The 27,182-nt window shown below is 46.4% G+C and overlaps 1 protein-coding gene and 1 long non-coding RNA gene across 2 annotated transcripts in view; both read right to left on the bottom strand.

Annotated features, from left to right (window-relative positions):
• The window catches only part of SMOC1 (SPARC related modular calcium binding 1), a 212,597-nt gene that overhangs the window by 163,812 nt on the left and 21,603 nt on the right, over positions 1-27,182 (bottom strand). The gene's annotated exons all lie outside the window — the stretch shown is intronic.
• Positions 15,529-18,827, bottom strand: LOC135361628 (uncharacterized). Its single transcript, XR_010405229.1, has 3 exons — positions 18,617-18,827; positions 18,128-18,270; positions 15,529-17,457 (listed from the first exon to the last, which is right to left on the bottom strand). It is a non-coding gene; the product is annotated as an uncharacterized LOC135361628 (long non-coding RNA).

The raw sequence follows: 27,182 nt of genomic DNA, 5'->3' as shown, positions 1-27,182 counted from the left end.
ACCCCTCCCACCCCCCACCACTCCAGCAATCCTCAGTTTGTTTCTTGAGATTAAGAATTCCTCATATCAGTGAGATCATACGATACTTGTCTTTCTCTGATTGACTTATTTTCCTTAGCATAATATCCTCTAGTTCCATCCACGTCAATGTCAATGGCAAGATTTAGGTTTTTTTTGATGGCTGCATAATATTCCCTTGTATATATATACCACATCTTCTTTATCCATTCATTTGTTGATGGACATCTTGGCTCTTTCCATAGTTTGGCTAAAAAAAAAAGAAGATAGTAGGAAGGGAAAAATGAAGGGTGGGAAATCGGAGGGGGAGACGAACCCTGAGAGACTATGGACTCTGAGAAATAAACTGAGTGTTCTAGAGGGGAGGTGGGTGGGAGGGGTGGGTCAGCCTGGTGATGGGTATTAAAGAGGACACTACTGAATGGAGCACTGGGTGTTACACGCAAACAATGAATCATGGAACGCTACATCAAAAACTAATGATGTAATGTATGGTGAGTAACATAACATAATAAAATCAAATTAAAAAAAAGAAGTGCTGGCAAGGATATGGAGAAATTAGAAGCCTTGTGCTTTGCTGGGAGGGATGTGACATGGCATGGCTGCTATGGAAAACAACTTGGCACATCTGCAAAAAACAAAAACGTTATAGAATTCCCATACGACGCAGCAATTCCACTTCTGAGTATGTACCCAAAAGAATGGAAAGCAGACAATTGAACAGATATTTGCACACCCATGTTCACAGAGGACTTATTCACAACAGCCAAAAGGTGGAAGCAACCCAAATGTCCATCATCTGGTGAACGGATACACAAAACGTGGTGTATGTATGGAATGGAATATTATTCAGCCTTAAAAAGGCAGGAGATTCTGACACGTGCTACTGCATAGTTAAAGGTTGAAGACATGATGCTAAGTGAAATAAGCCTAACACACAGGGCAGAGACTGCAAGATTCCACTCAGAGAAGGTACCTAGAGCGGACAAATTCAGAGACACAGAAAGCAGAATGCTGGTTGCCAGGCGCTGGAGAGCGGGGGGAATGGGCAGATAGTGTCTGATGGTTCTGGAGTTTTAGTTTGGAAAGATAAAGAGTTTGGGAAATAAATTATGGTGATGGTTATACCACAATGTGAATATGCTTGATGCCCAGCTATACACCTAAAAATGGTTAAAATGGTAATTTTTATGTTCTATCTATTTTGCCACACAAAACCAGTGCCTTCCTCAGAGTCTCACTGTGAGTGCTAAATGGATGAATCTTGGTGGAGTGGCGGGCAGTGCCTGGCACACAGCAGTGGGTTACTAAACTGCAGAGAACACCTGCACGGGCTTTCGTCCTCAGAACCCGAGGCTGTATCTTGACAACCCAGCACCTAGAAGTAAGACTGAGTGAGGGAGAGCAGATGAGAAACCCCACACTGAGACACCGGGGCATTCTAACTGGACAGAAACATAGAAGAACGACAGGGCCCCCAGAAGACCGAAGTCCCCAAAGCATCCCAGCACAAAAAAGAGGAGGACCTCGAAGAAACCAAGAGAGAAAAGAATCTTCTGGGGCTCTTACAAAAGAGGGCCAGAGCAGGGCTGAGAGAAAAAGCACAGGATGCCCTGTTAAAATTTGAGTGTCGGATAAGTAACGCATCATTTTTTTGGTAAGTATATTCCAAATACCGCATAACCTTGATTTATGGCACGGGACATACTTATGCTAAAAATCTATTCACTGTTGGGGTACCTGGGTGGCTCAGACATTAAGCGTCTGCCTTTGACTCAGGTCATGATCCCAGGGTCCTGGGATCGAGCCCCGCATCGGGCTCCCTGTTCGGTACACCTCTCCCACTCCCCCTGCTTGTGTTCCCTCTCTCACTGTGTCTCTCTCTGTCAAATAAATAAATAAAATCTTAAAAAAAAAAAAATCTATTCACTGTTTCTCTGAAATTCAAATTCAATGAACTGTCCTGTATTTTTATTTGCCAAATCTAGCAACCCTGGGCCAGCCTTCAGTTATTTATACTATATCACTTTTAGAATCATTATAGACTTGAGGATATCCTGGTAGCTGAAAATCTGGTCAGGGCAGCTGTTGGGGAACAGGGGATGGGACAGAATTCTTTGCTTTGCAAATGTATCCTTTCACAGTTGAGGTCCTATAAATAACAAGCTCCCTTAACTGTCTTACCATAGAAATTAATTCTTAAAACTTAAATTTGCAGGCCCGTTTTTGAAGAAGCCCACCCATCAAAGCTTAAGGCTGTGCAAGGCACAGTCCCAAAAGCTGTGGTTCTGGCTTCTGAGAGCCAGAGTGGGGGGTAAGCCATACCAAGGTCCACTGCAGACAGAGGTCCGGTTGATAAAGGCCAAATCGCCATCCTGCATGCAGAGGGTCTGGTCTTTCCCCCAGGCCTGGCTGAGCCCCAGCACGTCCTGCCCGGGCTGCCGTGGCCATTTGCATAAAGGGCAGTCGAAGATTCCTCTGAAAGCAGAGACCTAAGAAAGACTTTGTCTGTGTAAAACCAAACATGATTCTCCCACCTCAGCCTTAACCTGATTAAGAGCCGAAGTCATTCGTTTTGTTTTGAGAAGTGCCAGGGTTTTATGCTCGAGGTCCCCCCACTTCCCTCCTCAGGATTTCCAGCTGCTGAGGCACATCAGTGTGACAGACCACACACCAGCAGGCCCAGCGGTTTGGAGGCCTGGCGGAGATTAAACCCCAGGTTCAGGGGACGGCCCCCTGGGCAGGAGGGGAGCTGAGCATGGAGAGGGGAGTTCAAGGAGAGGGACCTTCTTGCTGACCTGGATCCCCATTCACCCGAGCCATGCCTCTGGTCCTTCCCACGGTCAGACAAGAGAGGGGTCAAAGGCAAGTCCACGGGAAAAGATCAGCACTGTACTCAATGTGGCCAAACATGCTTCCCTCTTGACTAGCTTTTTGAACTTAGCCAAATTTATTTACTCCACAAGGAACTTCACTGGGCAGGATACCCAAGGGCAGAGAGGGAGGAGGGGCTGAAAGGAGGCATAGTTTGGGTTTTCATCCCCGCTCCGCCAGGTGATGGGGGACTAGGAGCTCTTTGCCACAGCTTGGCCAGGTGCGGGTTTTCCAGTCAAGGAGGAAATAACCAGGACAAAAACCAGATAAAATGTGCGATTGGGGTATTTCCTACACCCCACCTAGGAGAACTTCAAAGAGTGTGTTTGCTCCCTTGTTTATCGTCTGCGTCACCCAACAGAAGGCACACGCTCCGGGCTGGAGACACAGTTGCTAGAACAGAGCCAGGCATCAAGCTGAGGCTCCGTAAGTATTTTTGACTAAAGTACAGCAGGTGCACTGATGAAGGAAGGAGGCGCTGGGCACGAGAGCTGCCCTTCCCACCTGAGCAAACCTTTTCTCTTCCTTGTGATGTTTTCTTGGGATCTGAAAGGGACCTTTTTGACTGCTCGGGGTTCCTGAGCTATTTTTCTCACACCAAGTTCTGAAGCAAATAGCACTTAAGTATGTGCTCTTGGGCGCACAAATAAATTTGGCTATGTTCAAAAAGCTTGTATCTTACTCCTTTCTTCTCTGCCTTTGGAACCCTGCGTCCTCAGGGGCAATGCCAAGGCAGGGCATGGGGGACACGGCAGGGGTTTCCTCTCTGAGATCCCAGCAAAGGACCTTTGGTGACCACCTCCCTCTTTCTGGCCCTAGCTGTCACGTGCCCTACCTATAGAATGGGGTTGTCTGGGGTGAAGGGAAATAAAAACGGGCAGAAGGTACTTGAGGGAGGAGGCCAGGGTTTCTGGTGGGCCCCAGCACGGAAACAGGCGTAGGCCCCGTGTGTCCTGGGAGGAGGCTCCCATCCTCACATGGCGGGGCCTGGTGCTTTCCTTGCTGTTTGCTTCCTTCCTCCCCTCCTCCCTGCCCCCACCCCCATCCAACACTGTAATGAAAAATTCATGTTAAAATCTTCACATGTGATCTGATTTTCAACACTTTAATTGGATTTAATAGAAGCAGGGAGTGTAGTGAGCCCATGGCCCTTCCTCCCCAGGGTTCTCCTCACCACCATTTCCACCCACGCCTTCTCCTCCTTGCTACTTTTCTGAGCTTATCTTTCTCCTGAGACCCTGCTTTGCCTCTCCTCGCCTTTCTCTCTGTGCTATCCTCCCACCCATCGCTCCCCTTCTTACCTTCCTTCCAGCTCGGTCCCAGTAGCCTCCTCCTCCTGGGGCCCAGCACTTTCTGAGCTCCAGTAAAATGTTCTCTTCCTCCCCACACTGCAAGAAGAGCAGCCTCATCACTTACAACCCTGATGAATGGAATATTTCTAAACACCTGGTGAGTGGGATGTTTCTAAAGAAACTCAATTTCATTAGGTTCTAAAATATACACTACTCTTAACTGAGAGAGTTATAGGATTAACACTCAAAATCTTTAATAGACATGAATTAATATAATTAGTGTATTGATTATTAGTGTACAAGTGTCACCATTAGAAGCCCTCATTCTTGAGGTGACCAACATCCCCTGGACACAATCTGAGCCTTGGCATTGCCACCCCCTTTTTTTTTTTTTTTTTTTTACAAATATAGCTAAACTGCAGAGGGAGAGAAAACCATCCAAGCTGTTTCCATGATGCATAGTAAATAGCAGGAAGGTACTACAACTGTATCTCTAGCAACAACAAAATCCTGTACAGCTAAAAAGTTCTGGACCCCTGTTTCCCAGTGCCTGTGTGGTACCCCAGGACTAGCTCACAGCCAGACCCTGAAAACATACCTTTACTCCTCTGCCCTCCACCTACACAACCAGAGGAGCACGGGTAGGCTCCAAACGTTTTTTGTTGAATGCCTCTGTCAGTAAAAATGTTTTGAGCAGCCCCTGGGTGGCTCAGTTGGTTGAGTGCCTGACTCTTGGTTTTGGCTCAGGTCATGGGATGGAGCCCTGTGTCCGGGCTCTGCGCTCAGCATGGAGTCTGCTTGTCCCTCTCCCTCTGCTCTTCCCGCCCTCTCCCGCCCCCCACTAGCTCACACTCTCTCTCAAGTAAATTAATTTTTAAAATGTTTTGAGCATTCATCCCCACTATGTATATTTATATATCTAGTTATAATGTACCATTTGTACTGATATATTATGTACACAGCACATAGAATATTTTAAAAGGGAGAAACATGAAATAACTGGTATTTTTATGTTTTACTAACCACGATGGCTTTAATTTATTACTCACTAATATTTCAAGGCAAAATATTTACTTAGGACAAGACTCTTCATTGAGAGTTGCTGTAAATTCATATTTTAAGTAGACTTAAGATAATTTCCATTTGTTTTTGTAGCTGATTTCTTGCCAGATCTTTGTTTTTACCTCGTAATCTGGCAGGCTGAAAAGTAGAACTTAGAGCAGTATCAGTTGGGCCATTTTCTTTGCTTTTGCTTGAAAAACAGTATTTGATTCTTTTACAATATATTGTTACTAAAACTCAGTTTTTTGCAGGAATCTTTTTAGGCTGCCTGATTATTTTGTGAGGGTAGGTATTAGTTAAACCTCAACGATATGCTTTGTAAATTATTATGAATGGCACAAACATAGTGCAAGACATCATAACCCAGTTTTTGCATAAGCAACCCCATTTCTCTTGCCAGGAGAGGTAAGGAGAGCTCCTTCTGGTGTGCATAAGGTGTTCACACAGGTGGAACATCAGCAGACTTTCCCCTAGGACCTTTTACCCAGTTAAGCTTTTATAGAAAATAAGTGACTTGGCCTGGGTCACAAAGCTAGCACATGGCAAAACTAGAATTTGAAGTTGAGATCCAGATAATTCCAAAACCTACATTTTTTCCAACTTCCCCCAAAGCAGGGAATGCCTAGGTTTTTTGTGTGTATCCTTTGTTTCCATATGCACACATAAACGTACATACAATCCTACAATATAATTGATACAGGGGAAGCAGGTAGAAAAATAACTGCAGGAGGGAAATGCTGATATGTCCCAGAGAAGTCAGAGGACCAAAGTTGAGAGCCCCCAGAGCAAGCAACCTTCTTAGCCCACATCTAAGGTCAGCTCTTGGTGGATGGTAAGAGAATGATGGTGTGCCCACTCACAACCTCCTGGGGAAACCAAAGAATAAGACTCAGATTTGTCCATTCCTGACTCATCTGTTTGGCCTCTTTGAAGGGATGGCGTTTACTCTGGCCTCGGACAGAAACCTGTTCTGGTTTGAATAGGAATCAGATTCCTTGCCAAGGTGATAATGACCCAAGTACCATGTGCGGACCTTCTGCACCGGCGGTTCAAGCTCAAGAGAATAAACTCTGTGAGGAATGTGTGGTCCTTCTGCATCTACGTGACTATGCCATTGGCAACCAAGTGTAAGTTTTAAAAATAAGAGAGCAAAGGAATAAAAAAAAAAAAAACCCTATCAAAATGGGGTTTGGCTTACCACCCTGGAGTTTGATTGGTGGGGGAGAGTAATTTCAAAATAAAAGTTGACACTCCCTTTTGTCACTTCTGCCCCATTGTATTACCCCCATGGTACTGCCATGCCTACGTCAGCCCCACTCTCCGGGATGAGGGGATCTCGGCATCAAAATAATAAAGATGACGATGCCCATGGTGACAATGGTACACCATTTGTTCTACACACATTTTGTGCCAAGATTTGTCGTAAACACTTCTCAAACGTTCTCTCAAATCACTGTACAGTCTTTGAGGTAGCAACTATTACTATCTTCAGGTGAGGAAACCGAGGCTCAGAAGCGCTGGATAATTGTCCCAAGTTCAGGTTGCTATTGAGGGGTGGAGTCAACATCTGAATCCAGATTGCTCTGGCTCCAAAGACCATGATCCTAACCACCGCTCTAGGAACCCCAGGTTGGGAACCAAAGAGAGAGGGGCCGCCCTCTTACAATGCATTCATCATGAAGTAACTCGACCCAACAAATATCTGGGGCCAGATATTCTCTTCCTGTTAGGTGATCAGAGAGTCACTACCTCATCCATCCATTCAGTAAATACTGATAGAGCAACTACAACGTGTCAGGCACTATTTTTTTTTTAAAGATTTTATTTATTTATTTGAGAGAGAGAGAGAGAGAGCGCGCGCAAGAGGGGGTAGGGTTAGAGGGAGAAGCAGACTCCCCGCCGAGCAGGGAGCCCAATGTGGGACTCGATCCCGGGACTCCGGGATCATGACCTGAGCTGAAGGCAGTCGCTTAACCAACTGAGCCACCCAGGCGCCCAGTCAGGCATTATTTTAAGTACAGCAATGAACAAAACAAGTAAGTTCCGATTCTCATAACACTTAAGATGTAATAAGAGAAGATGGGTAACAAATCAACTACTATGTTATATAGCATGCCTGGAGGCCAGTTTTGTCCTGCCTCTTAGGTTCTCAAACCTGCTTTCCCTTTTGCTAATTTGCAAGACTACATTATCCTTCTTTTGCAGAAGTCTTTTTTTTATTTTTATTTTTAAATATGGAACTCAGAAGTCTTGATTCAGAAAGTCCTTCTCTCCTCCTGGGGCACCTGGGTGGCTCAGTAGGTTGAGCGACGGCCTTCAGCTCAGGTCATGATCTCAGGGTCCTGGGATCGAGCCCTGTGTAGGGCTCCCCGTTCGGTGGGGAACCCTGAGCTTCTCCCTCTCCCTCAGCCCTTCCCCCCTGCTTATTCTCTCTCTCTCAAATAAATAACTAAAATCTAAAAAAAAAAAAAAAGTCCTTCTCCTAACTGGTTTCACAGAGAGAGGAAGAGGAAGTAACTTTTGTTGTGTTTACTTACATGAGCTTCCTTATCCTTACAATGGCTCTAAAAAGGAAACATATCCACGTTACGGTCTGTGAGCTCCAAAGCCTACATCCTTTCTACCCTACCATGTAGAAGTGAACCACATGACTTCAGTCTGATGTCATTCCTTCCTTCTTGAGAGCTTAGAGCACCTGGAAACCAGAACTTCAGGTCTTTACCCGCCATCCAACACTAGCTGAGAGCTCCCTATGTGCCCGGCACACTCTGGGTGCCGAGGAAAGAGCAATGAGCAAGACAGACATGGCCCCTCCACTCAAGGGTGGCTCCGACCGACCACTCATCAGGGCCACTTCCAAGACAAAACATCAGCGTGTGTGACACACTCTCACTCACCCTCCAGCCCTAGGCTGGGACCCCAGAAGAATTCCCTCCATCCTAGCTCTGGCAGCGGGGAAATGAGTTCTGAGTCGCTGGTCCTTAGCCAATTTTGAGCTGCCGGCTGGGACTCAATCTGGGACCCGCTCACCCTCCACCCTGCCCTGTGAAGTCCTGACTAAAACAGAGCTGGTTTTCAAGCACAACTCTCCAAGTCTTGCCCACTGACTGGGGTAAAGCATGTAACTAAGATCCGATTGCTTCCTAAGGAATGGAATTCGAGAGACTCCATAGGGTGGGCCAACCCATTAGGAGAGTCCAAGATGGGTTTGCGGATTCAGACAAAGGTCTAGCCAGTTCTCATTCCATCCAAACAGTATGCCTGACAATGAGCCCACCACACCCCCTGCCTCCAAAGGGAATTAAACTCCATCAAGTGTTGCCAGGAACCCGTCTCTCAAGTTCTCCCATCGTGGGATATAACTTCTAACCCAGCGCATCAACAAATGGATCCAGGGACAGCCAGCAGAGGAGACATGAGTCTGATTGGGGGCTGTCAAAGCTTATTCAGAAATGGGCCTGTCAGCCCACTGCTTTCCTCCATCCGGAAAAACTGAATGGAGTGGTTGGAAATCAGCCTTGGAGGGATGGCAGAATGGAGGAGTGTTAAGTTGTAGCTGAAATCCACCTCCCCCAACCTCAAGGGCTTCGCCCTCAGTGTCAACAAATATGCAACCAATTAATGTAATTGCAGAGTTATTTATGGTGCCCAGCAAAGTGCAGCTGGGTCCTAAAAAGACAAGGGTGGAAGCAGAGAAAAAACTCATTCTCGGGGTTTTGGTGTGCGGTTTTGTTGGTTTTTTTTTTTTCCTTTTCTTTCAGATGTTTGAGTCGACTTGTGGTATCCATGTGTCTGGTGGTCATGGCCCCTTCCAGTCAGTTTGCAGGTGTTCCTGCCTGGGGGGAGGAGAGGGAGGGAGGAACTGGGGGGAAAAGCTAGAGGTCTTCAGATTTCAAACTGTGACCTGACATAGAAGAGTTTTTCAAGGTTCCCCACTCTGACTGCACCCCTGTCTTAATCCTCTCCATTGACCCTTTCCATAACAACCACCACCAAAAATTGCATGTAGAGACCTTTTTTTTTTCTATAGCTCTGTTTTGTGATTGTTTGGAATGACAGCTGTGTTGCCATTCAGCGTCCCACACAAGACAGGTTTTAATTAGAGTTATTGAGGGGGTTGAATTGGCACAATTAGGGCCAGCATTAATGGGGTCTCCATGTGTTCTTTTGAACAGTTTGGCCCCATTTTTTGTCCCAGGGCAGGAGGGGGTTGCAACTAATGAAGTTGGTGAGTGCAAATTATCTCAGCAAAAGGAGGGCAAGTGTGAACCACCCAAGGGAGGGGGCATGCAAAGAAAAGAAGCGGTTACATATGGTAGAGACACACACACATGTTCACACACGCTTATTTTCGTGTCTTCTTTTTTTGACACGGTCCATTTAGAAGGAAGTGTGGCCACCAAATATGTATTATTGGGAACATAAAAAAGGAAACAGAAGGGTGCATATCCTATGCCAAACTAAACTAAGTCTATGTGAGTGCAGGTGATGCACATACATGTTTTTAGGCTGACCCCAAATACTTGATACAAAGACAAAATGCAATTATCAAAAGTCCCAACCCTTTGTTATCTGAAATGTTGATGGCTCCTTACTATCCTGATTTCCCACTTCCTTTCTTTCCAGATGTCTGTTCTTCTCTTGTAACTCCTCGAATCCTTACCCCCTATGGTCTCTTGACAGGGCTCAATCAAAAAAGGATAAGCAACAACCCCAAGTCTCTGAGCCCCCCACCCAGGAACTGCAGCCTGGGAGGGTGCTGGGGACAAGCCTAAAGCCTAGAGGCCCTCATGCCTCTGACTTCCCTACGGACCTGACACTCTTCCCAGAGGGGCCTTTTATAAATGGCATTTCCAGTAAAATTCAATGTAGCCATTTGGGTAGTAGGAAGGTCAGATTCAGGAAAACAAATATGAGGGTGCCCAGTTATTAATCAACTCTTCTTAAGAAGGAGGAGGCGGTTGAACTGAAACAGGCCTCAGTTCAGGGTGGCCCCTGAGCCTGGGATTGGCTTTTGAGTAGCTCCAGGGACTGGGGAGTTGAACAATTTAGTAGTAAGTTCAAGCAGCAGCAAGGCCCAGCAGGACACGGAGGTGGAGGAAGGATCACACTCCCAAGTTGCAGCTAAAAAGGTTGTGAGCACTTACTTGTGAAAATCAGGGCAAAGCCCCTTCCCATCACTGTGGGCCCCAGGGGAGCTGCTGGCTGCAACAAGATCCCTCTTATTTTACCATGAGGCTCAGGCTCTATTTTGCATGGGTGACGTTACCTCTTTTCATCTTGCCTTCCCTGGCTGCGTCCCCTCATGTTTTAGCTCTTCTAGTGGCCCAGGCTACTCTTGCTCTTTGGCAGAGTGAATGGAGGAAGGAGATTGGCTCACCCTCTGTGGGACAGTCTTGGCAGAAAGAAAGGGGGAGAGCAGTTGAGGGGGCTGAGGGCCACCCCAGACAGACAAATACCCCATTCAAAATGCATCCAGCACTCAATGTAACTTTGGGCTCTGGTGTCCAGGCAATTTGGCCTTGTCTGATTAAGCCAACTCTTCTTCAGCCACACCCTCTAAAAACCCCAGGGCTAACCTCTATGAAAAGGATCCCACATTGCTGATTGGATTGGTTTCCCCAATTCCCATCCTCAGATGAAACGCTGAGCCCAGGGAAAACCAGTCAGCCAGCCCATGAAGCAGGGGGGTTGCTTTACAACAGCGGTTCTGGGCAAGGATGAACTGCCCCCCAGGGCACATTCGGCAATGTCTGGAGAGATGTTTGGTTGCCACAGCTGGAAGGGGGGTGCCACTGGCATCTAGAAGGTGAAGGCCAGGGATGCTGCCCTTCTGTGATGCCCGGGACAGCACCCCCAGCAAAGAGTTCTCAAGGCCACAATGTCAGTCGTGCCCAGGTTGGGAAACCCTGCTTTAAAGTCAAACAGACCCGGGTTCAAACTCCAGCTCTGCCTTTACCTATGTATGCTTCACCCATGTGCAATTTCAGCAAACCAATAACCTCTCTAAACCTTGGTTTCCACACCTGTAAAACCTCATTCCTAGACAAAGCATTGTAGGGGACAAGAAATATCATTCTTTCCTTTTTTTTTTTCTTCCTCCGACTTATAAAGAATGTTCTGGGCTATCTTTAGGAGAACCACTCAAAGAATGTGGCATTTGGTAATCACTAATGGAGCCTTCCAGCCCTGAAATTGTCTTCCACACTTAAGCTGTCACCTGCCTCCTTCCCGAAGTGTATTTCTCCCACAGAAACAGGGCTGGGCGCCCAAGCCCTTCGGGATACCCCTTCAGGACACCTTCTACCGCAGCCAAAGCCACGCCAGGCAGGGATTCTGCACGGCGCGCGTCCCCCTCCCCGCCCAAGGCTAGCTGCGCTGTGGTCCCTGGCTGTGCCCCCAGGGACCGACCCACGGAGGGGGGGGCGGGGGCGCTCATTTCCGGTGGAAGTGGACTTGAGCTCAGCCTTTTCTCTTGAACCACACAGCGGGCAAACGTCAATTAGCCCAGCCCTGAAAAATGAGTCGGCGCTCTCCGCGGGCGGGGCAGGGCGGGGCAGGGCGCCCCCACCCCCGGGGTTGCTGCCCCGTTTCCCTATTGTGCCGCCAACAAGAGCGTTTCATTGAAAAGAGCTGAGTGCATCTAATGCAGTTATCCGTGTCCGCCCCATCGGGCCGTGGGCTGGGGCCGAGGGCGCAGCTGCCGCCGCCTCACAGCCCGCAACAAAGGAGCGCGCCGTGGAGAATGGCTCCCCTTTGAAAGGCTCATCTGGTTTCCATTTTTGAAAGGCCCCCAATCTTCGCTTCCACCCAGCCCCCACCCACCTTCACCCTTCCCCTCTCCCCTCGTCCGTGCTCTAGCTGTGCTCCGTGGAGGGAGCGCCCCACACTCCCCCATGTGGCCACCCCCGTCACGCGTAGTGCAGGCTTCACCCCACTCTGGGCAGGGCCGCCCTGAACCGCCCACCAGCCTGAACCACCTGGCCGGGCTTGGGCCTCAGTTTCCCCCCTGTTAAAATGCCCTGGTTGGTTGGATGCCACCTTGATGGCCTTCAACTCCAGCGGTCTGTGAGTCAGTGAACTGCTTTGCGAATTATGCGGCAAGTACATAACAGCGTAATTAAGAAATTTTAAGTTGCCCTAAAATTTCACAGCCTGGAGGTAACCGCTACCAATGTTCCGGAGCATATTCTTCTCCTCTTTTTCGCCGCATATAAAATTCTCGTTGTCTGATGGGGATCGTGTTGCGTCAACAGTTTTATCTCCTGCTTTTGCTTTATCTGGAGCATTTTTCTATGTAAGTCTGAAAATTTTTAAGCAGCTATACACCATTAAGGGCCTGTACGGCAATTCAGTTAACTGGTTCCCCCATTGTTGAACATGTAAGTTGTCTTCCTGTTTGCTTGGGGTTTGTTGTTTTGTTTTGTTTTCACTATTACAAATTACAAATTCATTTTTTTAAATAGAATCCTCCAGTGGCTTCCCAAGTTGACCCCTGGGACTAAACCCCACCCCACTATAAATCAAAAGTGTAAGGCGGGCACTTCCACCTCTTCTAGGGCTGGCAAGGAGGGGAAAGGTCATCCCTGGCCTCCTCCTCCCCTCCCTGACACCTCCAGGCACCTGCAAGTTGGAAATTCACATGTGAATCATGGCCCTTGTAAATCATGGCCTTGGGCAAGCTGCATAACCCTCACGGTTGTCTCGCAATGAAGATACACTCACATCCCCTCAGAGGGCGATTGTGGGAACTAAGTGAAACAGGAGACCCAGCGTGTTAGCTGATGCCTGGCGCTCCGCAGTCTTCCCACCCCTCCCCGCCCCCCCCCCCCCACCCGTTTGACGGAGGCCAAAGGCTCGGGTGAGTTTCAGGCCTGCCAGGCTGGTGGAGAAGGTGAAGAGTGGGCCTTCTGGAGCCGCCAAACCCTGACCTCAGAGCAGAGCTTGTGGCTAGGGCGCCGCTCCCCGGCTGTCCCATCTGCTGTGTGACCTTGGGCAAGTTTCCTGATCCTTCTGTGGCTCAGTCTCCCCACCAACAAAATGAGGAATTGTGAGAATTACAATGAAGTCATACCTGACAAGTACATGACACCTCACATATGTCAGAGTGGCTGTCATCAGAATGATGGCATCATGCTGGCAAGGCCGTAGAGAAAAGGGAGCCCTCCCACACACTGTTGGGGGGAATGTAAACTGGTACGGCCACTGTGGAAAACACTAGGAAAGGTTCCTCAAAAAATTAAATATAGAAATAACATATGATCCAGTAATTCCATGTCTGGGTATATATCCAAAGGAAACAAAATCACTATCTCGAAAAGATATCTGTACCCCATGTTCATTGCAGCATTATTTACCATAGCCAAGACTTGGGAAACAACCTAAGTGTCCACCGATGGATGAATGGATAAAGAAGATTTACACACACACACACACACACACAGAGGAATATTATTCAGCCATAAAAAAGAAATTCTGGGGGCACCTGGGTGGCTCGGTCATTAAGCGTCTGCCTTCAGCTCGGGTCATGATCCCAGGGTTCTGGGATCGAGCCCCACATCGGGCTCCTTGCTCAGCGGGAGGCCTGCTTCTCCCTCTCCCACTCCCCCTGCTTGTGTTCCCTCTTTCGCTGTGTCTCTCTCTGTCAAATAAATAAAATCTTTAAAAAAAAAAAAAAAAGAGGGGCGCCTGGGTGGCTCAGTCGGTTAAGCGGCTGCCTTCAGCTCAGGTCATGATCCTGGAGTCCCGGGATCGAGTCCCGCATCGGGTTCCCTGCTCAGTGGGAAGTCTGCTTCTCCCTCTGACCCTCCCCTCTCTCATGCTCTCTGTCTCATTCTCTCTCTCAAATAAATAAATAAAATCTTAAAAAAAAAAAAAAAGAAATTCTGCCATTTGTGACATCATGGATGGACCTTGAGGGCATTATGCTAAGTGAAATAAGTTAGACAGAGAGAGGCAAATACTGTATGAACTCACTTATATGTGGAATCTCCAGAAAACCAAAAACTCATAGCTACAGAGAATAGATTGGTGGTTTCTGGCAGCAGGGGGGTTAAATGGGTAAAAGTGGTCAAAAGCTGAAAACTTCTGCTTATAAGATAAATAACTTCTGGGAATGTTATGTACAGCATGCTGACTATTGTTATCAATACCGTATTCTATGTATATTAGAAACTTGTTAAGAGAGTAAATCCTAAAAGTTCTCAACACAAGGAAAAACGTCACTATGTGAGGTGATGCATGTTAACTAGACTTGTAGTAATCATTTTGCAGTACATACCTATATCAAGTCATTATTTGGCTAAATCATAATTCGGCTAATACCATGTTCTATATCAGTTCTATCTTAAAATGGGGGGGAGTATGTAAAAACAGTGCCTGGCACATACTAAGTGCTCAATAAATTTACCTATCATCATTTGTACCCACCTGCCCTGCTTACGAACAGTACGGCCAGCCTCTGCCCCAGGGACTAGTTTTCTCTTTTGTCTCCCCAGATAGCTGGTTCTAGATCCTTATCAACACAGGCTCCTGCCTTCAACCTCAGGCCCAGCTCTACCTGGAGGACCCCAAGACCTTGGAAAGCTGGACCCCAGGTAGATGCTGATCCTCAGCAAAGAGCCCAGGCCCCCCGAGATCCTCACAGAGCACTCACAGCCCATCGGCACCGTGGCCGCTGCTTCTGGGATTTGGCATTCCTGCAGGGCCAGAGAAGGGCACACACTGGGAGTGAGGAGGGTGCCTTACTGTGACCTTGAATCTCCTCTCTTGCCCTCTCAGGACTTTCTGCTCATTTGTCCAGATAAGAGTAACACCTGTAGCAGCCCTCATTGACGTAGGGCCCACAGATATCAAACCCATAGCTCATTTCATCCCTGGAAAGTGTTATTGTGGTCTCTATGAATTATCAACTGACTGAACGATGAAGCATGGAAACTGGGCTCAGAATGGTTAAGCAACTTGCCCAAAGTGGTGGAGCAGAAGTTTGAACTCATGTCAGTCTGACCACAAAATCCTACTCTTCCACAAACACCACGCGGTTCACATTCCTTCATCAGTGGGGCTGGAGTGGCAGAGACCATTCCCTGCAGGCCATGCCCCGGGGAACCTGAAAATGGAGGGCCTTTGAGGTAGGGTTGCCAGAGATTTAGCAAGATACAGGACACCCAGTTAACTTTGAATTTCAGATAAACAGTGAATTTTTAGTGTAAGTATATCCCCATGCACTATTTGGCATATACTTAAACCAAAATTCTTCATTATTTATCTGATGTTAACTAGGCATCCTATATTTTATCTGGCAGCCCTGCTCTGAGAGCTTCATTTACACTCCCCAGTAGCTGGTTTATTAGTGGATGAGAGGCACAGTCTTGGCCTCTGGATTGAATCACAATGATGTGCTGTCACTTAATCCCTTCTCATCTCTGTGCCACTTTTATAACTCGGAGATCACGTGACTTGTCTAAGACCACAAGGCTGGAACTTGAACCACACACAGCCCCAATCTCCTGAGCCTCCTGATATTATTACAGTGTTCAGCGAAGTGGTCGCCACAGCCCAAGGGAGGATCTGCGCTTTCCAGTGTAAAATGGTCACACTAGCTGCATTGACATAAGAAACATGTGAGATTTTCAACAAGTAATGTAACCTAAGGGCTCTCTCTTCTTTTAAGATTTGTTAAGAATCTTTTGGTTACAAGCGACAGAAACCCTGATCTAAACGGACTTGGACTAAGAAGGAATTGATAGCTCATGTTACTAAAAAAGTCCAGGTGACCCCAATGATGGGAGGCAACTGACCGATCTCCCGATGCCCAAAGTTGGAATATTTTGAGCAACAAAATACAGTGTTGGATTATATCCCAAAGTATAAAATAAATATACAAGAGTATTTATATTTATATAAATAAATGATTGAATAAATAAATGGGGGGAAAGAGACAAATCTCCCACACAGAAGATTCCAAATAATTTATGTAGATACTCCATCCTCAAAGGGAAGGAACATAAATCCCCACTCCTTAAGCATGAGCTACCCATGCTGACTCCCTTCCCAAAAGTGCAGTCTAGAAAAAGGGAGATTGAAAAAGTAACTTTACAGCGGAGAAACCTGACCAACCTAACCTCAGCCGGGTGATCAAGGTCAACAGTAACAGTGATAAGGCACGTTAACAGTATGTACCTTTGATATGTTGTGATGAGAATGGCACTCGACTTCTATGGGCTTCCTCTGAAAACATATAACCCAGTCTATTTATGAGAAAAACATCAGACAAACTCCAACTGGGGGGCATTTTACAAAATACCTGACCAGTATTTCTCACCAGTGTTGAGGTAACCAAAAACAAGGAAAATCTGAGAAAATGTCACAGCCAAGAGAAGCCCAAGAGGACATGAGGACTAAAAGTAGTGTGGTGTTCTGGATGGGCTCCTAGGACAGAAAAAGGGGCATGATGGGAAAAGTAGGAACACCTGAATAAAATATGGACTTTATTTAATGAAAATGTATCAGTATCACTTCATTAACTAATATGTATACCATACCAATACAGGATGTTAATAATGGGAGAACCTGGGTCCGGGTCTATGGGAACTCTCTATATTATTATAATTTTTCTGTAAATCCAAAACTATCCTTAAATTAAAAGTTTCCTTAAAAAGGTGGGGGGGGCACCTGGGTGGCTCAGTCATTAAGCATCTGCCTTCGGCTCAGGTCATGATCCCAGGGTCCTGGGATCGAGCCCTGCATCGGGCTCCCTGCTCAATGGGAAGCCTGCTTCTCCCTCTCCCACTCCCCCTGCTTGTGTTCCTCTCTCACTGTGTCTCTCTCTGTCAATTAAATAAATAAAATCTTAAAAAAAAAAAAAAAAAAGCCAGAGTCTTCATGGCTGGACTTGGAGTTCAAATAACATCTTCATCTTTGGACTCTCCCTTCCTCCCTGTAGGCTTCATGTTCCACATGATAACAATATGGCAGCACCACCTCCATCACAATGTCCTCTCAGATGAGAGTTCAGCAGAAAGGAGCAGCCACTCCTGTCCCAGCATTCCAGGAAGTCTCTTTGTGCCTCACTGCATCTGGTGAAGCCACGGGGTTCCATCACTGGGGTTAGAGGAAGGAGAAACCATGACGGGCTTCCACGGGGCTTCAGCTCTGAGTCAGGGGCTGACTGTGGAGAAGATGAAGGCCGCAAAAACTTGGGAGCTGTTACCTGCAGCAGGTGAATGGATGTTTGAAGGTCAAAAATCATCAGTGTCAAATGCCCCCTTCCAACATTTTTGGTGCTAAAATGTCCCTATGTGAAATGATGATGATTCTTTAATATCCCTACTTGCCAAAATAGTTGTATCTGTCCGTCATTGTTTTCTCTGTATCTGTCCATCAGTGTTTTCTATCTGATTCAAGAAATCCCAACATGGAGAAACCACTGTTCAAGTCTGACCTACAGAGATAAAGCATCTCAGATGAAAGAGTAGGAGCAATGAGTTTTTGGGCCATTCTGACCTCTCTTTAGGACTTCATCTTGAGATCCCAAGGAACTGTGGTCACAGTCTGTACCAGGACCAATGGAGCATAAAAGCCAGAGGGCTCCCCAAGGAGGACTGATGCAGGAAAGGCTGGGAGACCCCCCAGTTGTCATAATAATATTTGGTGATGCTCACAATGAGCCAGCACGCCCCTAAGCAAGTCCATGCAGGAATTCCTGTGGTCTTCCCAGTAGTGCCCTGCAGCAGGCATTATCCCCATTTTATAGATGGGGAAACTAAGGCAGAGAGCACTTAAGTCAATTTGCCCAGAGCTGGCAGTTGATGAACCACAATACTAGAAACCATTATTTTAAAACTAAAATAGGAAAATGACCCCAAAATACAGAGAGTTACCATTGTCCTTCCTCTGGCTGGAGAGTAACTTCAGTTTTTAACCTCATTTCAGGTGCCGGGCCTTGCAGGAGAAAAGAAGTAATCTCTCTCTCAAAAAAATAAGGCAATAAAAACAAGCAGCAGGGAGGGACTGAATAGGCTACCTGAAGAAAACACAGATTCAAGATTCTGAGTTCAATCCGCATCTGTGTGTTGTTTTCCTTGGCTGATGCATGAGACACTTTAATGCCAACTTGATTTTTCTTCCCCTCTTCTGAGCCCGTTGTCAGTTTGCACCACCAGTTCACCCTGCCCGTTCCCTAGCTCTGGGCCCAGCTGCAGCAGGCGTTCAGAATGAGCTTGGCTCTCCTGAGCAGGGGCACTCCCTGCTGGGGACTCAGCCTGGCCCAGGGCCCTCCGGCTGAGACTGGACATGGGGACCCTGCATGCTGACCCTCCTTCGGAAATCTGCATAGGACTGATTTTTGGCTCTCAGTTCCTCACTATTACCTCACTGTCCACAGTGACCATTGGAAAAAAAGTCATTCCAAATTCATCTCAGGTCGCCTGGATGGCTCAGTCGTTAAGCGTCTGCCTTCGGCTCAGGTCATGATCCCAGGGTCCTGGGATCGAGCCCCGCGTCGGGCTCCCTGCTCCGCGGGAAGCCTGCTTCTCCCTCTCCCACTCCCCCCGCTTGTGTTCCCTCTCTCGCTGTGTCTCTCTCTGTCAAATAAATAAATAAAATCTTTTTAAAAAAATAAATTTAAAAAAATTCATCTCATTATCTTCTACTACGAACCTCATTCCCTGCTGGGGACACATACTGCTGCCACCACCTGGCCAGTCATTCAAACCAGAACCCCAGGCCGTCACACCCCATAAATCCTGGGAATTCAACTCCTCGAGGTCTGTCCACTCAGCCCCTCCTCCCAACTCCACTGCCTTGCCTGTCCTCATGCCTCACCTGGTTTCTAGCAACTCCTTCAAACCTTCTGCCAAGCCATTCCTCTACTCTCTGGGTTGTCACACTGTGACACCCAGTGACAATCAAGTTCCTAAAACAGGCAGGGACCCCCACTGCCTACAGGATAAAGGCTGAACCCTTGGGATTCCTGAGGGCCCACCTGAGTTCTATGAATCATGGGAGAGACAGGAGAGATGGGGGACATTGTCTTTGTCCCCAGAGAGTCACAACAAAATTGGGAAGGCGAGAGAGACAGAGGAAGCTGCTTGTGAAGTAGACCCACGGGTTTATAGACGTGCAGTGTGTAGAGCTCAGTAAGTAGAATCCATACTAGTAAGTCGCATTGTCGTTATTGTAGGATGTCATGTGCCCATAGCTAGCCGTGCTTGCTCTAAGTGGACCAGGCCAATTCCAAGAGCCAGCTGTGGCCCCACAGAGACCTCACCCCTATCCTACGCACCAGGGGCCTCTGTTTTGACATTTGCCAGGAGGGACAGCTTTGGAAAAAAGCTCTGGGATGCTCAGATGAAAGGTGTTGGAATGTCCAGGCTTCTCTGGATCTGCCTGTCAGCATCTGTCCAATTCCTCACAACCACCACCGCCTTCCTGCCCAGATCAGGCTGGACGTCCTGTGCTGATTCAGAGCCCTTCCCCAAGAACATCTCTGGGCCCTCGGACCCTCGGACCTCTAGACCTCAAAGAGGCATGTCCAGTTTCCTCACACAGGTAGCCAGCAGCCCCAAGCCCAGACCCAAGGCCACAACACTAAGCTGTCATTGGAAGTCCAGCCTTGCTTTCCAGAGAGCCAGCAGCCTGTGTAGGGCTTGGCTCACAGCCTCCGCAGTTCTCCCCGGCCTCTGCCCTTCCAGTCCCTCCCCTGCTTCTTCCCCTCTGCTCTTGGCCACTTGCTCTGCGCCAAACTCCAACACCCTCAACGGTTTCCCAACTGCTTGCTGCCGCATCTGGTTCTGGGGAGCAGGTCAGCAGTGAAGGAGTCGCGCGTGTGCAAACAGCCCCAGCTGGCCCCAGCCGCTCACACCTGCACACTCCATTCATCCCCACTGTTTACACATTGTCATCCGCAATTAATGCTTTCCCAGGAACTGCAGCAGGCTGATTGCCCCACCGCCACACAGGGACCCCATTCTGAGCCCTTGTGTCTGTTAAATTGAGCATGGGGCCCTGTGATTAAATTAAGGTTTGTGGCTCTGCTACTCTGGCCCCCGCTCCATCCTCCTCCCCCTCGTCCTCCCCCTCCCCCTCCCCTTTCTTCTCTTGCCCCCCCTCCCTCTCCTTCCGCTTTTCCCTATTCATCACGGGGCTTCTTTGTGACCTGATGGGGGGGAGGTGGGCACGGGGGAAATGGCCTGGCCCCTGGACAGGGAGGAAGAGTGGACGTCTTCCATTTAAAGCAAGGATAAAAGGGATGCGTTCATGACCCCTTGTAAGAGGAGCTCTAGGGAGAAGAGACAGTGTGGAACTAGAAAGAAGAGGGTGGTGTGAGGCCTTTGCTAAATTAATTAATCAATTTCTAGCATGGCAGAGTGGTTAAGGATACAGGCTCCAAGGTAAGACAGAGTTTGGGTTCAACTCCTGCCTCCATCACTTTCTACCTCTGGGATCTGATTCAAGTTTGGTGAGTCTTGGCTTCTCTGCGCTGGGCAGAGGAATCAGAATGAGCAAGGAAACAGGGGGAGCAGGTACCCTTGAGATGATGTGAGGAGAACGGCACTTTACCTCTGTGGTCTTCCTCCCCAAAACCCATAAACACAATCTAATCTTGAGAAAAACAACAGACAAATCCCAAACAAGGGACATTCTACAAAATATCTGACCAGTTCTCCTCAAAAACAAGGGCAGTCTGAGACAGTGACATAGCCAAGGGAAGCCTAAGGAGACGTGAGGACTACAGGTCATATAGTATCCTAGATGGGATCCTGGAACAGGAAAAGAATGCTAGGTAAAAAATGAGGAAATCTGAATAAAATATTGACTTTAATGAATAACGATATACTGATATTGGTTTCATAATGGTATTTAGTGTACCATACAAATGTACGATGTGGATAATAGAGAAACCTGGGTGCACAGTATATGGGAACTCTCTGTACTCTCTTTGCAATATTTCTGTAAATCTGAATCTTTCTTAAAAAATAAAGTTGACTCTTGAAAAGTGGGGGGAAAGAGACGGGCTTCTGAGAAAATGGTGGGAGTAGCACAGTTGTGGAAACTCCCGTGAGTCCCCCCGCAGCATATGGAATAACCAGGATAGCCAAGCCAGAGCCCCACAGACAGCATCTGCAACAGCACTAAACAAGGTATCCCAAAAAACCAGGAGGCCCCTCCCCAATTCCCAAAACTCACTGGAAATGCAGCAACTTAATCTAAGCTAAGTAGCTGAAATGCAGAGGACCCAGTTCATGGGTCAGGATGAGTCACCACAGCGCAGCCGTGACTGATGGCACCGGGTCCTACAACCTCCCAAAACTAACAAGCCATACCCCCTTCCAGAGAAAGCCCCACCTGGAACCAGAAGTGCTGGAAACACATGGACTTGGAACAGGACTGGACACAAGGAGCAAAGGAGAGAAAATGTCAGAACGGGAGAGGGAGTCTGAGGAAACAAGTCTCAGAAAACAGCAGGTCATCTTTTTTTTTTTTAAATCATTTTGCAAAAACAACCGAGGAAGGAGTTCTAGAGCCAAGAAGAAACTCTCCTCACTCAGCCCTCTCTCCAAAAATACTCCACTCACTTAAAAAAAGTAGGAAAGAAATGGATCACTTGAACATCCGAGCAAAAAGATCAAATCACTTATAAGGGAAAGAAAATGAGGTTGTCATCGGACCTTCCAACAGCAGTTTTGTTTGTTTGTTTGTTTGTTTGTTTGTTTGCCAAAATACAATGGAATAACATATTTAAGATACTCAGGAAAAGAAAATGTGAGCTGTGGACCTTCCGGTATAAAGGCCACGGTAAACTGTAATAACATGCAAGAACTCAAGAATATTTTTTCTGTAATCCCTTCCTGAGGAATCTACTAGAAAATTAGGTTTTAGAAAACAAAAAATGCTGGAAAGCATCTACATGAGCACTGGTGGTGGGCACTGAATATAAATTTACCCATAAAATGATGACCCAGTGTACACTGACACAAAAGTGTACCAGGAATATGTAAATCCATTAAAAAAACCAATAGAAGTGACATTAAAAGAAACAAAGAAGGGCATTTTATAATGGTAAAGCTTATAAAGCTTTATATAAAGTCATAAATGAGACGAGATAGGATGTGGTGCTTATGTGCTCGGAAAAGGTAAATAAATACAATGTAACATCATAAATGAGGCCAGAATGGAGAATGTGTGTAGGGAAAATAGAAGCAGCATGCAGACTGCTTTGTAAGCATCATGTGAGAATAAGAATATTAGGTCAAATACCAGTGGAAAAGGAGGGGATAGGGAGAGGAGTTTACCACCTAATTTTAACATGGTTCCTATTATGGCCCGAAAAGACAATAGGCCACCTCCAAGTTGAGGAAGAGAGGGTACTACATGCATGATAGAAAGGTATGAATATAGGACACCTGGGTGGCTCAGTTGGTTAAGCGACTGCCTTCGGCTCAGGTCATGATCCCAGGGTCCTGGGATCGAGTCCCGCATTGGGCTCCCTGCTCAGCGGGGAGTCTGCTTCTCCCTCTGACCCTCCCCTCTCTCATGCTCTCTTTCTCTCATTCTCTCTCTCAAATAAATAAATAAAATCTTTAAAAAAAAAAGAGGTATGAATATAAAGACAGCTGTTAGAACAAAAGTAAAACCTTCCTAAATACCAAAAGGTATATTGAGAGAGAGATGAAAAAGTCCACACAGTGAAAGAATTATGACAAAATATGTGAACAACAAAACAGATTTATGACATATAACATACGACAGAACTGAGCCAAACACTGATCATACCAATTGTGTAAATATGCTTACCTCACCTAATAAAAGAAGAAATGTTTAGGTTGGCCAACAAAGTAAAATGAAAAATCTACGCTATGTATGTAAGAGACATACCTAAACAGGGATTTAGACAGGTTAACAATCTTTAAATGCACAAAAGTATACCAGGAATATGTAAATCCATAAAAAAAACCAATAGAAGTGACATTAAAAGAAACAAAGAAGGGCATTTTATAATGGTAAAGCTTATAAAGCTTTATATAAAGTTGTTAATATATTATTAATATATTAATACATATATATCAAGTTATTAATACTTACATAAGGAGAAACTGTAGCTTTTGCAAGGAAAAATATAAACACAGCAATAGAAGATCATGACATTTTTATGAACCAGTCTCAGAAGTCATTACACCATTTGCACCATATGCTATGGGCCATGGTAATGACAAAGGTCCACACCATTTCTAGCAAAGAGACAGGCTTTACCTCTTGCTGGAGGAGGAGGTTTCAGAAGAGCACATGGGACGGGGAATAGTGTTGCACCATCTTTGAAAATTGCGCTCTGCCATAACCATCTATTCTGTTGGTGAGGCTACAGGGAAATGTTAGAATTTCATTTTAAAAGTTTAGAAAGGAAGACAAATGGAGGGGAAGGACAGAATATTGATCTGCCAAGATCTCTGAAAACCATACTTCTGTGATATGAGGTTAATGTATTCCAGTTAAAATCATGGTCAAAAAGTTTCCCAGAGGGCGCCTGGGTGGCTCAGTAGGTTAAGCGTCTGCCTTCAGCTCAGGTCATGATCTCAGGGTCCTGGGATCGAGTCCCACGTCAGGCTCCCTGCTTCTCCCTCTCCCTCTGCCCCTCCCCCCTGCTCATGCTCTCCCTCTCCTTCACTCTTTCTCTCTCTCAAATAAATAAATAAAATCTTAAAAAAAAAAAAAAAAAAAGGTTCCCAGAGTAGGAAGGTAGGTAGAGCTCTATACCTCACATGAAGATGAGGTAACATGTCTAAGATCTCATGACCTGGGTCCTGGGTTCCAGTCCTCACCTTGAGGGACTATCTTGCCTGTGTGGCAGCTCCCTGTGGCTTGATTCCACTTTAAACCTTGCCGCACTCTATTTTCAATGACCAGCACTGTTGCTGTTGGTGTCTACTTCCACAGTAAGATCTTTGGCCAATTGTTGAATACTTAATTAACACATTAAATCTTTCAGAAATTTTAATTTAAATGATCACTGGAGAACATGCAATTGAAAAAGAGACCAAGCGAGGGGATGACAGAGGTAGGGTGGGGGTGTGAAACCAGCAGGTGGAGGAGCCGTGAGCATAGGCTCCGAGGTTGCCTGGGGAGGGGATGAAAAGGAGAACAGAACCAGCCGGTCCAGGCATCATCTAGAATGTCTTCTAGATCAGTCTCCTGCCCTCACCCACCACGGCTTAGATACAAGCCCACAGTACCACAGTACTGGAACCCCAGCATTAGATCCTATCTTGGTCCATTTGGGCTATTATCACAGAAATGGGTGACTTACAAACAACAGAAATTTATTTCTCACAGTTCTGGAGGCTGGAAGTCAAAGATCATGGGAGTTCTGGTGAGAGCACTCTTCGGGAGTGCGGGCTTCCTCACATAGCAGAGAGCAGAGAGGGGAGCAGCCTCTCTCTGACTCCTACTGAAGGGCACTAATCCCGCCCTCGGGGCTGCACCCTCTTGACCTCATCCAATCCTTATCACCCCCCAAAGCGACGTTAAAAGAAACAAAGAAGGGCATTTTATAATGAGAAAGCTTATAATTCACCAGCAACCACTTTCAGAAAGGAGAAACGTAGCTTTTGCAAGGAAAAACGTAGCTTTTGCAAGGAAAAATATGAACACGGCAATAGAAGATCATGACATTTTTATGAACCTCTGAACACCATCACCCTGGGGGTAGGGCTTCAACATGGGAATTTGGGGGGGACACAAACATTCAGTGTAGAACAGATACCAAAGCCCAAGGGAGGGGCTCAGAAGATACAGGGTTTCCACACACACACACCAGAAGTCACAAGTCTCCCAGCACCACTGCGACCCACTGAGAGCTGGCTCTTCATCTGTGAGCCCACTTCACCCCACACTTCATTCTGCCGGCTGTAACTAACCCAGGGCTACAACCCCGGTGGGGGCTGCATGTGAGGAAAGAGAGAGAGAAACCACATGGGATGGAGGTGGAGGACCAACGGAGTTGGGTTTCTAATCCTCCCTACTGGGCGTTCATTGAAGACATGAAAGATATTGTCCTGGGGCGCCTGGGTGGCTCAGTCGGGTTCCCTCCTCGGCGGGAAGCCTGCTCTCCCTCTCCCACTCCCGCTGCTTGTGTTCCTGCTCTCGCTCTCTCTCTCTGTCAATAAATAAAATCTTAAAAAAAAAAAAAGAAAGACATTGTCCTAATGTCTTCAATGCCGAGCACAGATCGTGGCACCCAGATCGATACACACACACACACACACACACACACACACACACACAGCAACCCCAGGCCCAGAGATAGACATGAGAAATGAAATAAAAAACAAATGTAAAGTAACAGTAAAAACATTGCAAGGGTTTTCATGTGTTACTTGCGTTATTAATACACGTTTTTTAAAAGAATGAGGAAGTTGAACTACGTCGAATTGGGAATACATTTCAGCTTATACAAATAATAGGCATATATTATGCAAATGTCCCCAAGTGTGGACCGTCACAAACCCAGCTGGCTCTCCTGCATGTTTGCCCTCACCCCCAGCCCGCCACCTTCCCCAAGCCCCCGGGGGCTCCTTGGCCAGCCTGGCAGCACGTAGCTCGGCTCCAGCCGTGTGGAAGCACCAATTATCCTTGGCAACAAGACCCAGGCTTGTGACCGGCTAAAGGAGGTCTGAGGGTCATTTCAGCATGAATATCTCAAACTATTTATTTTCAAGCAGGCTGGGAATGGGGGTGGAGATGTGTCGAAGACTACAGAAAAACCTTAGATCCGTTTGATTTCTCTACCTGGGTCATCCCCAAAGACACATCCAGAGGCTTTCCATGCAAAATCCAGGAAATTTGAGGAGTTAGTCCTAACTGACTGAGCTAACCCAGCTGAGCAAGAAGCCTCAGCCTGATCAAGTTTGTGGGGAAGGCGAGCAGCAAAGAAGGAAGGTTGGAATCTGAGTGATGGAAAAATCCCGTATCTGTGGGATTTCCCACAATGGAGGAGACGAGAAGACCCACAGACCGCTTTGTCACAGAACCATCACAACCACTTCCAGCCGGTGGCAAAGCCATGTGACCCAAAGAAATGCATGGGCTTCACAGCCCTGGCTTCTAAAATTCAATTAAAAAACAAAACAAAACAAAAAGCTCGTGGGGAACAATAGCTTAAAGGATGGGGGTTTTATTTCAAGGTGATTCAACGTTTTGCAATTAGACAGGGTGCTTGCACAACATTATAAATGTACTACATACCACTGAATTGTTAACTTTTAAATTGTTCCTTGAATGTTATATGAATTTTGCCTCAATTCAAAAACAAATAAGATGACTCGATGCAGTGGCTGAATAAAAATTAACACCCAAGAATCAATTACTTTGACTTAGAACAGAAATAACCAGTTAGAAAAAGAAACTGGAAAGAAAGTCTGTTTTAAAGTAGCAACCAGGACTAAAATTAAACTTAACAAGAAAGGTGTGAAATCTATGCATTTAAAATTACCATACTTAATTTACGGGCAGGGCAGAAATAACTTGAATATATATGGAAAGATCTGCCACATTCCTAGACGAGAATTCTGAAAATTATAGAGATGGTAATTCTACCCACCGTCTTCTATAAATTAAATGCAATCTTAATCAAAACCACAAATTTTTTTCTGAAAGTTGACAAATTTACTACATAGTTCATTTAAAATTCAGAAAATAGAAAGAATAATCTCTGTGATTTGCCCATAATCCTAAACAGGACAGGTCACTACTTCCTTGTGTGTATATATTTTTGGAAAAGCTATAAAGCACAATGACAGAGATCTCAGGCTCTGTAGTTAGACTTGATCCTAACTGTGCAGCTTAAGGGTGTGTGTATGACTTAACCTCCCTAAATCTCACTCGTCTCTTGCAAAACGGAGAGGCCAATACGTACCTCACAGACCTAAGGATTAAGTGAAA

This window comes from Mirounga angustirostris, unplaced genomic scaffold (assembly GCF_029215605.1).
Source record: "Mirounga angustirostris isolate CCGP_5_RB_7025 unplaced genomic scaffold, mMirAng1.0.hap1 SCAF_9, whole genome shotgun sequence".
NCBI classification, from domain to species: domain Eukaryota; kingdom Metazoa; phylum Chordata; class Mammalia; order Carnivora; family Phocidae; genus Mirounga; species Mirounga angustirostris.
Note: the sequence above shows the minus strand (reverse complement) of the source record. Positions and strands in the feature narration are given on the sequence as shown.